The sequence below is a fragment of the Polypterus senegalus genome, chromosome 6 (genome assembly GCF_016835505.1).
Source record: "Polypterus senegalus isolate Bchr_013 chromosome 6, ASM1683550v1, whole genome shotgun sequence".
Taxonomy (NCBI): Eukaryota; Metazoa; Chordata; class Cladistia; order Polypteriformes; family Polypteridae; genus Polypterus; species Polypterus senegalus.
The window spans coordinates 37,173,615-37,184,733 of NC_053159.1; the positions used below are offsets into that span (position 1 = coordinate 37,173,615).

Here is an 11,119-nt window from a genome sequence, read left to right on the forward strand (position 1 = left end):
GCAACTACTTCCACGTCAGACCTACTAAGGTGCTCACTGTTAAATAATGGATTAAATAACCTGACCACCTGGGAAAGCAGAATTAAAAGCACGATGAGGACTGAAATCATAAAAACCATGTTTAAACAAAACACTGAATAATCCCCATTTTTTAACAAAAAAAACTACCAAACATAGTTTTTCTAATAGTAATAATAATAATTCTTTGCTAATATCTACCAAAATTTGGAAATATAAGCTTGTCTACTTAGGCTAGGAGGTCAATTTAAAACCTGTAGGTTAGAATAGGGGTGAGCAACGTCGATCCTGGAGGGCCTCCATGTTTTCGTTCCAGCTCAATTGTCTCTCTGTTATATAAAAAAATCCTGTGACAAGATAAGACTTTTTAGAAGAGATTTTTTCAAGTCCCGCAAGACGAGACTTTGGCCATGAGATTTTTTCAAGCCATGCTCTTCTCTCAACCATATTCAACCACACACACAGTCCACTCACATCTCATTCGTGTGAATGCTTTTGACAGACACATTTCCTGCTCTCTCAGCTATTATTAATGTTTACATTTTCCTCACAATTAAAGAAGGCGTATTATGTCCCAATCTTATTGATGAATTTCATCCTGAAGGGATATCAACAAAAGAAATGAGTACACAGGCAATCCAAGCACCAAGAAACGATGAAGTCAAACAAATTAACATGAAAATTGTCGATCGGTTACACGATAAATTGGTTAAATGCATATCAATAGGCTATGTTGAAACAGTTGGAGGTGATGGTGCGGAAGATGAAAACATCACCTTACAATATCCTGTAGAATATCTACAACCTTTAACACTGTCCAGTCTTTCACCGGCCGAATTACTGTTGAAAGAAGGATGTATCCAAGAAAGGTAATGTAGTCCCACGGATAACATTAAGACACCAAAGGAGATCTTGATATGCCATTCGTATTAAAACGTTAACTGTTTCCCGTTAGAATAGAGACAAACATTCAAAAAAGTCAGTTTATTTATTAGAGAGAAAGGAACAAAATTCTCTCATGGGCAGTTATATGTTGCATGGTCATGATGTAAGTCTAATCACAGAAACAAAATTCAATGTGATATTGACAAAAATTTAATTCCAAAAATTGCTTTTACTGAAGTTTTACAGTAAAAGTGTAAGTTTAAAAAAATATTTGCATGTTAATTTCAAAGCCAAACAGAAAGAAATCGTGTATCGCAACATGAAACATACTTTACTTTCAAAATATTATGCTTTAATATTTTTTTAAATATGGTTAATTACTAGCTGTAATGTAAAATAGTTAGTTCTATTATGTATATGTAACAATTCCCATGAAAATAACAATCTGTTTAAATTAAACGAGTGGCAGAGCTGCAAAATGGCTTGTGTGTAGCACCGGCCTGGGGGTTGGCGAGCAAAGCAAGCAGGGGGCAAAGCCCCCTAGTTCAGGGGTCCTCAATCCCAGTCCTGGAGAGCCGCAGTGGCTGCAGGTTTTTGTTCTGACCTGGTTGCTTAATTAGAAAGCAATTCTTGCCAATAAAGCACTAACAAGCTATGAAATTAAATTAACTCTGCTATGTCAGGTCATTCTCATATCCTAGATTTTCTTTCCCTTTCTATCATGCAAATGATTTGAAGGCTAAAATGGACGAGTAATTCTCAGTCCTTCACTTTTTTCTCTTCATTTTTCTTCCAAGTATTTAATTATGTAAATGTGAATAAGCTAAATGGAGAAATGCTGCTCTCTCTTGTCATTTGCATGTTATTGATAATAAGGAGCAATTAAAATAGCTGTTTCAGACAAAATTAAGCAATAAGGGCTCAAAATCACTAAAGTGAAGCAGAAGTGTTACTTTAGCAATAAGTGCTTTTTATTAAGCTACTGGGTTGGAGCAAAAACCTGCAGCCACTGCGGCTCTCCAGGACGGTGATTGAGGGCCCCTGGACTAGTTTAATCAGAAAACAATCCTTGCCAAAAACAGCTCTTACCTAATTTTATGGTTTTTTTAATGTTTTAACTCTGCAATGTCAGGTAATTCTTTGTCTTTCACTTTCTTCTCTTCAGTTTCCTTCTCAGTTTTTTATTAAATCAAGTAGTGCACGATGACTACACACCGGTGTAAAATGAAACAAGGTGCGGGACAGCTGCTGGCTCCTTTATCATGTGCATTGCATTGCTAATATGAAGCAATTCAAAAAGTGAATGCAGCAGTTGACAACTAAAATAAGCAATTATGGGTTTGAAATCTTAACAAGCGAGACCACTAAAATGAAACAGAAAATGTCACTTGAGCAATAAGTGCTTCATCAGTAATAACTGACTTCTCATTAAGAAAGTGGGTTGGAACAAAAACCTGCAGCCACTGCGGCCTTCCAGGACCAGCGTGACTCACCACGGGTTTAAAACAAAAATCTGCACCCACATGGGGTCCCCATGATTGAGTATGAGAACCACTGATTTAACAGATGTCATTAAATTCACTCATGCTTTTTTGCTAAGACCCTCACTGGCCTTCTTCACTGTGTCTCACATGCGAGCCTGGTGAGTAGCTTATAGCACAGGGGAATAAGAAGAAGAGGAGGGCGAGGAAGGACACAGTTGTCACTAACAGTCTTTTCACTTGTCTTTCTAGCCTTGACATGAAGATCACAAACAATAACTCTGAGTCCTCTTCTGCCCCTTCAGGATAAAAGAGCAACGTGGACCATAAGTGGGTTATCATTTCTTCAAACAACTCCTTAGAGGGCACCTTACAATGAAGAATATACATCTCTATTCACTACTGCGGACGCAAAATGGTATTTTGTTACCCTTTTCAATCAAACATAATGTTTGTCTTACTTTTTTCATAACTGCAATCTGTAACCTTAAAACGGGCAATGAGATCTCCGGTGTCACCTCTTTATTTTATCTTTAAGATTCTTGATTTGTGGAGATCCCATATTGTCACTATAGCTAATTATCTGCGTTTTGTAAAAGTGTGCATTGGTGCTGCTGATTCAGTACTGAGTGGCACGGCCAGGGGAGAGAACAGAGATCTGTACCTTCAAACTGGAATATACATGGATGGACAAATGCCATTTTTCCATCTTTAGTTCTTTATCCCCTGGTGAAGGTACCAAATACTAACATTTAGTCTATGAAGCCCTGGCCAGCCTTGTCTACTGAGACATGAGGGAGGATTACTGCCCAATTCCATGATTATTGCATCACCCAGGGAGCCTTGCAGTTGAAACAGTCTTTTCGCTCAGATCACTCTACAAGAATCCTTTGCTCTCTGGCAGTAAAATCTGGACAGAGGTTGGAGCGACATTTAAATTCCAGACACAATTTAGAAACAGTGACATTGATATATAGCCCCAGCCCTTCTAAAGTCCCTCTAGCATGCTGGCATGCTGGTTACAGTGCCAATCACATCACAAATGACATTTTTAAAGTCAAATCCAATTCACAAGCTTGATCACCTGGATCTTACTGCCGCACATCCCTGCAGAGGAAATGAGAGGAGCCAATCTGCTTCAAATTCTCGCTCTTTTCATTGGGGTCCTTTCCTTTAAGTCCGGCTGAACACGCAGACATTGGCGTTAAAAATATACTTCTTTTACTTTATGAATAGATTCTCCAGACTAGTCAAACAGCTTGTTGTGTTTTTCTTCATCTCGCTGACCCCCTGTATGTATTACACATGTGGCATGGAGCCCAACTGGTACTTTTTTTACTTTCACCTCCAGGACAGGAATCCATTATTGGTGATCCAGGTCATGTCATGGAGCTGCCCTCATATGGCCTTCTTATAATTATGTTTGTGTGTTTCTCCTCATCTTGTAATGAGTAAGGACTCTAAATATCAACATGACATTATTTAAAACAAAGCAACCAAATGTTTCTGCAGGAGCTCTGTGTTCTCCATCTTCCTTAATTAGATTTCTGTTAAATTTTCATTGCAGCTCCTTTCAATTTGGTAATGTGTAAAAAAGCTCACACAATTCCTTTTCTCAGCTCTTTGCTTTTGAGATCACAAAAGAGCAGGTGAGTGATAGGCAGACAAAGAAGCTTCAGAGCTGGCAGCGATGGAATTGATTCTTATCAAAAGTCAGAATAAAACAACTGATTTGATATAAACGCCAGTGACTGGAAGCTGTCTAATTTGCAGGAGAGCAAAGTAGATTGGGGAGCCACTCTTTTTCCTGTCTGAAAAGGGGAGTCTTAAATTGTTTCGGCATTTTGACTTTTTTCATTGTTCTTTCCAGTATATGTTAACTTTGCACTCCTTAGACATATTACTGTAAACAGATACACAACTAGTTTCTCATTGTCATTCCGTTTATATGACCGAGCAGAAATGAAGCCCGGCTGATTTAGTTTTAGTTCACGGAAAAGCCTATACAATCGAATAAACACACGAAAAATAGATTACCCAGAGCACATACAAGAAAGTATGCCAAAGATCAGATAGCCATACTTTACGGTCATGTAGAATCTTTAGAGGGCAGATAGGAAGAATGGCCGGTAGAAATGAAGAGAGAAATAAATGTGTGCAGGTCAATGGATAACACGACCCCCGGCTGATTTATAAGAGTCGAATAAGGACTGGATGAATGGGAGAATGGAGAGATGGTTGGATACAGTTAACTGTCTGCCTGTTAAACTGAATTTATACTAATCTGTGTGTGTGCGTGAGTGTGTGCGTGTGTGTGCGTGTGTGTTCGTGCGTGAGTGTGTGCGTGAGTGTGCGTGTGTGTGCGTGTGCGTGAGTGTGTGTGTGCGTGCGTGTGTGTGCGTGTGCTTGTGTGAGAGAGTGTGCGTGTGCGTGAGTGTGTGTGTGTGTGCGTGAGTGCACGTACCACAGTTAGAATGCTGTATACTTGTGTGTGCAGTTCATTTATAAAAATGTTAAGCATATTTGCGCATGTATGTTTTTATGATATTTTTTAAGATGTGTGCATAGTACTTCGATTTATATAAATTCATCAATGTTTTATTACACTAATATAGAAAATTCCATTTGATGTGCGTGCTTTTGTTTACTACCTGTCCATCTGTGCCTTTACTTAATTTACTTAATTGCGCATTTCCTTCATTTAAATAAATTTAATGTGTCTACCGTCTGTATTTACATGAACATTTACTATCTATCAAAATGTTTCAGTATGTCTACCTCTTTTGTAGTATTGCGAACACAACTTACATTTATATGAATACATGCATATGTACTGCCTTTACTGGAATGTGTTGACTGTAGTTATATTTTTTTAAAAAAGGGGACAAATTATTTCTATGCTGGAAAAATAATTAAGCACAAAGCCGATTTTTTTGTGTTTCCAACTTTTTCCGCTTGGATGAAAACTTCCTCCATTTCTATATCCTTTAGCAAATGTTCATGCTTTCGTATTCTTTCAGAAACGCTCTTTCATGGCAAGTGCCCACATCAGACATGGGGGCACTAGATGGGCCAGACGCAAATGCTAAGAATGTGCAAACGTCGGTTTATGTTCAGTATGTGCAGTGGCACCTTTAAGCAAACTCAGGTGCTGCACGTCCGCTCGGGGCACTTGACCTGAATGCGCATATAGGGTGCCTGCTCATCTAACACCTGATATTAAGGGTATAAGGATAACGCGCATCGCGCTCGCAGTCAGTCTCCGGTGGCTGATAATACATAATAATGAAACGACTTAAATAGCGTGTGCTAAATTTCGAGGGACTGCAAAGTGGCGCAGTGGTCAGCGTTGCTTGCCCATTGCGCCTGGTTCCCTGATGTAGGTTCTTCTCATGGATGTCCTCCAACTAATCTGAAATCATTTCGCATCCTAAAGACATGCATGTTAGAAAAGTTATCCGTTCTAATGAGTCTCTTAGAGACGACTGATTTAGTGTCCCATCCCGGGATGGTTTGTATCTTCATCTCTTTAAAATGGGCTATAGGCTCTGGCTCAACTAAACCTTGTTATGAAAAATGTGTGATTCAGAAGATGGGTGGATGGAGAATCCAAACTTTTCAAAGGCTCTGATTAAACACACAGATATGGGAAAATAGATACATTCACCAGGAAGAAGAGTAACGTGTGAATGTTTATAAAATAGTTTTGAAACGCTGTTGCTTTATTAACCTTAACATTCAACAGATATTACTAAAGGCTGTCATGAATACCTGCAAACATGGAAGTACAGATCAGGCACGGGTCGATGTATACGGGATAAACAATTCGAGAGGTAAAAGAAAAGGTTCCTCTTACCTGTATGAGATCAGCAGGGTGTTTCCACAAATCTCAGGCTTGCAGCATCTTCAGATTAAACTGACGAAAAACACACAGAGGCAGACGTGCCCTTTTAATGGCAAAAGGCGAGGAAAGAAAGAAAGAAAGAAAGAAAGAAAGAAAGAAAGAAAGAAAGAAAGAAAGAAAGAAAATATCCGATCAGAGAGCGCGCGAGCTGCAGCAACACGTAGCTGCACTCCCAGGTTTCTGTGCCCAAGTCTTTTCTCTTCTGTACCTGGCGCCTTTGCTTAATGGTTGACAGCGCAGAAAAGCAGCAGCATCAGCATCGATAGCCCCCAAACCGACCCTCCTTCATTCATTCATTCATTCACAGTCACCTTCTCTCCGACCACAGAAGAGAATCCGAGCAGATGCGCGAGTTTGCTCAAGTATATTTGTAGCCATCATTAGGGTGATCCATCTGTTTTGTCATCGAGGTAACCATGACAATCAATATGCAGTCCGCTGTCTTTTCTTAAAGGACATTAGCTAAAAGTCTTAACCGGATGCGCAGGCTCCATCGGTAATGCTATTCATTGCCCTGTCTGGCAAGCTTTCCCGTGCACATGCGGTTCTTGCGCCGGCTCGCCCTGTTCGACGAGGGCTCAGCCCCTTTCCCATCACTTTGTCCTTCTCATACGGACTCTTCCCTGATTGCTTCGCGTGGATCATAGCGGCCCTTGAAGGGTTAATAGGACGGAACCCCGTTCCACATTCAGGCGACCTGCCCCGCAAAATAAACCTTCCCTCATGTCGCTCTTTGCAGGAGAAGACACTCGTGGCAGGGCGTTAACTTATTAAATGGACACTCATACCAAGTTGGTTACGGCACTTGTAGCTCTTGCGCACTATGCGGTAAATAATAAACTGTTAATTGTCAAACAGCCCTCCATTGATTAAGGGACCTGCGGTACAAGTGATCTGGCATGTCGCGGCGTTATTCGGCTTGTGTTATCTGGGCACAAGCATAAAGACAATTCGCGATGGGTCGGAGTATCGGGAAGCGCAGGAATTTTTTTTTTGTCTTCATTGACGTTTTAGCAGAGTCTTGATGAATCGGTGAACGGGTACATGTTTCATTTAATGATCGGTTGTATTAACTTTAACGCGATGGATATCGAATTGCGGTTTTGCAAACATTTAAAAAAGAGACTCTAAACACTGAAAGGATTGCACCTGTAGAATGAGACGGAACGTCGCGTGTTTGCTAATGCAGAGGAGACTGGCGTACGAGTAACTGACGAGTTAACCTTAGCTGTGAGCCCGATTAAACCACCGACCAGGCTGGCATGACGTTATTGACAGCTTGTCAGTTACAGTGGCGGACATTGACATCCTGGGAAACGCTGCTTCCTGGGGTTGTTTATGTTGAGAAGCCCCCGTGAGATGTTTTACTTCATGACATTTTCATTCATCCGTTTTCAGAACCCGCTTAATCTAATTATGGGGTCAAGATCGAAAGGGTGGAGCCTATCCCGGCAGCAAGAAATAAGAAATAAATAACAGCCGCAGTTCCTTTATCCCTTCCTGGTCGAAGTTAACGACTTATTCACAGATATGTATTCGCCTGGCTGCTTATTAGCAGCCTGTAGCTTCAACCTTGTAAGAAATGTTCATGAACTCGGTATTATTTTGTTTTAAACATTTCCGTTTGAAGCTTTAAAAGGCGAGATCTGGTAAAGATTTTAATTTATTTATATCCTGGAGTCTCAATAGTAAAAATACGAATTATTATTATTATTATTATTATTATTATTATTATTATTATTATAGTTGTTGTTGTTTTGTTAGGCAAATCAATGCCGCATTCTTAATTTTGCCGTGCAATGTAAAAAAAGAGCGGGTGTAATAGCTGTTTTAGATGTTTTCTTTTATCATGTGTGCTAATTTATGTACATTCTTGGTTTTAACAACCTTGCAATAGCGGATCTGGAAAGACTGTAATACATGCAACATTTAGTAATGATTGGGCAATTAAAAGTAAACTAGGATGAGTTCCATCATTGTTGTGCACGGAGTATCTGCAGTGGAGAAACACGGAAAATGTTCTGTTTGAATGACCTTTCATTTTATTGGCCACTTCCGAGTCCCGTTTCAAACCCACTTATATAAACTGAGTAACAACGGCAACTAAGAACAGCTGGTAAACTTTGACATAATCATCCAAGCATTTTCTGATTTCCATATTTTCCTGTTTCAAAGTAATGGACCCAAAGCTGCAGTTAACCCCGGACGGGATGCCAGTCCATTGCAGGACATTGTCATCCTCATTAAGCATTCTCTTAAACTGCAGACGAAACAGGCTTAACTGTTAATTCACGTTTATAGTTGAACATGCAGAATTATGCCAGACTGTCCAAAGCAGGAATCTCGCCATTTGACCTACGAAACAGCAGCACTGATATTAGCACTAGCCACCTTCACTAAAACATATGTAATGACCTATTTTAACTGCACGAATTTTATGCTACCGACTTTAAAGATGAAAATGTCAGTCATTTGCGCTGTGGATTTACCACAGCCATTGTACACGGAAGGTGCTTATGGTAAGGACTTTTATTTGATTAGACGCGTTACATCATCGAGGAGTTAAGTGAATCGCCAGCATGGTACCCAATTGGCTCTCAGCCTCCGCAGAATGGATTAAGAACCAATTGTGCTCTTGCACTTAGAGTCGCTTGTGGCTGGCTTGGCAACAGCGTAGCAAAATCCCCCCAACCCGAACACATATACGGACAGGAAAAAAAAAAGAAAAAGAAAAACACCCCACTCGACGGGGCTGACAGTTGAGTTTTATAACATTGCTGACGTGTATTCACCCTGTTGCACTGCTGGCCCCTTTCATTCGAGTGCGTATACTGAAGATACAGCAAAACTCTGGGACTGAGAAGCATCGATGTGGTCGTCTCATTTCATTTTGGTGCCACTTTGGAATGTCCTCCAGCAATTTCTTACCTAATGATGTCCACCCAGGTCATTTAGACCAGGACACCTTCCGATCCAGCGAAGACTCACTACTACACCCTCATACATGAACAATTAAGCCAATTTAGTGCCAGCATTAGATAATCACCATGATCTGCATTGCTGTTAGACAAAACCGCGTTTCCGTTACTTTTATCCAACAGCCACACAGACATTGCTTCTTGGATTAGCCCCAGTAAACAGTATTAATATTGTTTGTTCTCAATTATTAAAAATTATAATAAACAATTTTTAACATTAATCTTAAATATCTCATATTCATAACGGTATAAACATCAAATTTAGGGTCCCGAGAGTCGGAGCATATTCCGGGCAGCACCCAGCGCCCCAGTTAGCATGCCCATAGAGGTTAGAAATTTGTTCAATACGGGCAGCCCAAATAGGATCTATCAAATTGCGCATCCAAGGATCATACGGGGTCCATATGGGTTTGTACACTGCTCATTACCTGGTACAGGGGTGCTGGCAGCGAGTAGAAGCCTTGACCGTCTGTGGGTCCCCGATGACTGAGTTGGAAACCCATAACATGTATCATAAGTTTCAAGCAATAATTTTCAATAATGAAAGATTTATTAACTTATGTGGCTGACACATTTATCCAAGGCAACTTATGATATTTCAAATACAACTGTTTACATTCTTTTGTTTTTCCAGTTGGACCAGGTCCTTCAACTTGCAAAGGGAACATTTGAGTGCTGGTGGCAGGATTGGCACTGCAGCCACTGTAAAAAAAAAATCACACTGTTCCATTCCATCCGAACTAGTGGGGTCCTGAGGTGTCTCTCATTGCACAACTGGGCTCGGGTCCTAATTTGGGATCCTCAGGTGGTTTGTCGTGTGGTGAGTGAGGCAACGCGCTGTACAAGTGCATTCTCCCAAGCACCACCACCACCACCATCACCGCTACCATAGGTAGATGAAGTGATTTGCTCATGATCAGACTATATATATATATATATATATATATATATATATATATATATATATATATATATATATATATATATATATATATATATATATATGGAAAAACACACCAAAATGTTTTTCATCACATCTTCAACAATAGTCGGCTGATTTACTTAATGTTTGATACAAAGTGTATGTAATATGTTTTCCAACAACAGTTGTATTAATTACTCACAAGTTTATACAATGTTCCAAATTTTATCAAAATCGGCCGACTATTGTTGAAGATGTGATGAAAAACATTTTGGTGTGTTTTTTTTCCACTCACAGTTGTATATATATATATACAGTATATATCAAGACATGTTACATTTAACTTTTTTGCAAACTCAAAATGGCATTTAAATTGCTGCACATTTTATACCAATAATCACTTAAGTTACCTCTTCATATATTCTTTGTGTAGTAATTAAGGCTTTGAACTGATTCAAGTCTTGCTGCCGACGATGTGTGACCATGATCAAGTCACTTCACCCCCTGTGCTCCAAATGAAAAAAAGAGAAATGAAACCAATTGTATCACAAATGTTTTCATTTGCTTTGGATAAAGATATCAGCTAAATAAGTAAACGTAAGTTAATACATCTTTCAATATTTTAAATGTTTGCTTCAGGCTTAAGGACTTGTTATAAAGACCAGTGGTTCTCAACCCAGTAGTAGGAAACCCCCAGGATGTCCACAGCACACCTGTACCAGGCAACAGTGTACTAACCAATATGGACCCCAATTCATTCTTGGGTGCACAATTTGTTGGCTTACCTACAAGGGACACATATTTTGGCCACTATGGGACACATTTGGTGCCCTTTTGAATTCCTACCTGGGGCAAAGCAGGAAACAGATTTGGGTATACAGGTACAGGACGCGAGTGCATCCTCATTTGCAGGCATACACAGGACGAACCA

At 39.9% G+C, this 11,119-nt stretch overlaps 1 protein-coding gene across 5 annotated transcripts in view; it reads right to left on the reverse strand.

The window, feature by feature from the left end:
* The window catches only part of vwa5b1 (von Willebrand factor A domain containing 5B1), a 173,586-nt gene extending 166,113 nt beyond the window's left edge, over positions 1-7,473 (reverse strand). For all 5 annotated transcript variants that reach the window (XM_039755843.1, XM_039755844.1, XM_039755846.1 and 2 more), the window contains exon 1: positions 6,241-7,473. The gene's annotated coding sequence lies outside the window, so the exon portion shown is untranslated. The remainder of the gene's footprint in view (positions 1-6,240) is intronic.
* Positions 7,474-11,119: the final 3,646 nt, after the last annotated feature.